We start from the raw sequence: 2,578 nt of genomic DNA, 5'->3' as shown, positions 1-2,578 counted from the left end.
GATTATTGCCGAAAGGAAACTTTTTCATGAACTCACCAATGATCGATACTTGAAAAATTTTGATAATGATATATTGACAGAGTCAGATGACACAGGAACAATTAGAAGTACGTAATATAAACAAAACAAGTTGTATTTTAAAAACTTTATCAATGTTCATATAATATAATTATTTTTTTACAATTTATAAATATAATGATATATCTTTACATATCTTAAATATAGTCAATGTTACATAATGCAAATCTCACGGAAGATTTAGGCTATTAAATTATGATACTGACACACACTTATGTACTTTGATTTAGTACAAAGAAAACGGCTCGCATTATTGGATCTTCTAATAGCAGCATCTCGAGAGAATCATTTAACTGATTTGGACATCAAAGAGATAGTTAATATTCTTATATATAAGGTACGTATTTTTTCTTATTCTTTTATGTATTAAGTATTTGCATATCAATGCACAGTGTGATTATAGGGTCATAAAGTTGTGACGATGGGTATATGCTATCTGTTAGCATTATTAGCTGAGCATAAGAATATTCAGGTATTTATCAGTAAATAAGCGCCACTTTAAGGAGAAAAATTAATTAATTCCAATAACTCCAAAAAAAAAACTTAAAATTAAAAAATATCAAATTTCTTTTTAACATAAATATATATATATAATATATGCAAAGATCAATTTGCTTATGTGCATATATCAATATACAAAGAAAATATATCGTATATACATATATTATAAACATAAAACATCTTTTATGTTTTAAATATGTATATAAATAAATTAAGATAACTATAAAATAAATAGATAATTCTTAGGAATATTTTGTACATACAAAAACAGATAATAAGAAATATATTTTTAATTAACATTAATGATACAGGATCGTGTCAGGTATGAAATTGATACTGCTATGGAAAAAAATGGGGAGAAACTTACTACAAAATTATTGCAAGATCTACCATATTTGGACAGATGTATAAAAGAAGCGTTGCGCTTGTATCCCGGTGTTATTACAGCACGAACTTCTGTGAAAGACATAAAATTACGTATATATCTGACTTTTTTCTATATACTTTTTAATATATAATATTATGCAATGTGTTGTCAAATGTAAAAGCCGTATATGTACAGGATATTGCATTTACATATTTGGTAGTACGATGAGTTGCGCGACAGATTTCGCAGGGGCAGGCACGACTCAATAGATATAACGATGGTATACATACATATATGGTATGGATGGTATCCATATACCTATTGAGCCGTGCCTGCCTCTGAAAAATCTGTCGCGCTATCCATCGTACTGCCAATAATATATAAATGCAACACCCTGTAGATATAAGTAATATTTATATTTCAATGTTTATATTTCAAAGATTCTAAAATTTTTATACTTTTATTGATTTATTTATATAAAATTCCAAAAATTTTATGTAAATAAATTACATATAATATAATATGTACATACAATATTTTCAGAAAACAATGTTAGCTTTAGAATATTTATTATATTATAATTTTATTACGCAAACTATACACATTTATTCCTGTATTGTATTAAATAGACATTTAATTTTAAAACTTAAATGAAGCTTTCAATTATTATTATTTCTACATAAATCTTATTTTATAATATATTTTTTAGGATCATATTTAGTGCCTGCTGGAACATTAGTGAATCTTAATATTTACGGAGTCCACAGAGATCCCAATTTTTGGCCAAATCCAGAAGTATTTGATCCAGATAGATTTTTACCCGAGAAAATCCGAAACCGTCACCCTTATTCGTATTTACCATTCAGTGCTGGATCACATAACTGTATCGGTAAGCTGTATTTTTTAAATACTTTTTTATAAAAATAGATTGCAATACATAATAAATTATAGGTCAACAATTTGCTATACTGGAAATGAAGGCGATAGTAGCCCCTCTGCTACACAATTTCTGCTTGGAGCCCATTGATTTATTTAAAAAATATTCGGATACAAATTGGCTTGTTACCTCGACCTACTCATCCACTTCGTATAAGATTTGTTCCTGTTGGCAAAATTAATGCAAGCGTTTGAAGCCTTGAAGCTAAAAATAATTTTTTCATTTATCTAAAATTATTTTTTTTTATTTATGTTGTTTCCTATTGGTTTTTACCGGAATTATATGAGAGACAGAAGGTTCAAGAAACGAAAGATAATTTACGACAAATGCCATAAACCATTTTTTTAGTTGAAATGTTAAGTAATAGTTATGGTAGCTAATATTTTGGCCAATACTATATGCTCTATAATTAAGTAAAATTAAGTAAAATTTGTTTCAATCGTTAATATACAGCTATTTAAAATATATGCTATTTTATAATTTATAACTTAAAATATTAATATACTGCAAAAATATTATTGTGGAAAGATTTATGTATATCACATGTATTAAATATATCGAAAGAATTATGTATATTATACATTGTATATTAAATATAATACACTATAAAATATGTGCTGTGTACTGTGTAAATAAATATATTGACATAATAATAATTACATCTGTTATATATATATATATATATATATATATAT

General features: G+C 25.8%; 1 pseudogene; it reads left to right on the top strand.

Annotated features, from left to right (window-relative positions):
- Nucleotides 1-2,364, top strand: part of LOC105456674 — a 12,586-nt pseudogene extending 10,222 nt beyond the window's left edge.
- The last annotated feature ends 214 nt before the right edge of the window (nucleotides 2,365-2,578 follow it).

Source organism: Wasmannia auropunctata, unplaced genomic scaffold, assembly GCF_000956235.1.
Source record: "Wasmannia auropunctata unplaced genomic scaffold, wasmannia.A_1.0 LD335593.1, whole genome shotgun sequence".
In the NCBI taxonomy this organism is placed as follows: domain Eukaryota; kingdom Metazoa; phylum Arthropoda; class Insecta; order Hymenoptera; family Formicidae; genus Wasmannia; species Wasmannia auropunctata.
This window is presented reverse-complemented; position numbering and strand designations above follow the sequence as displayed.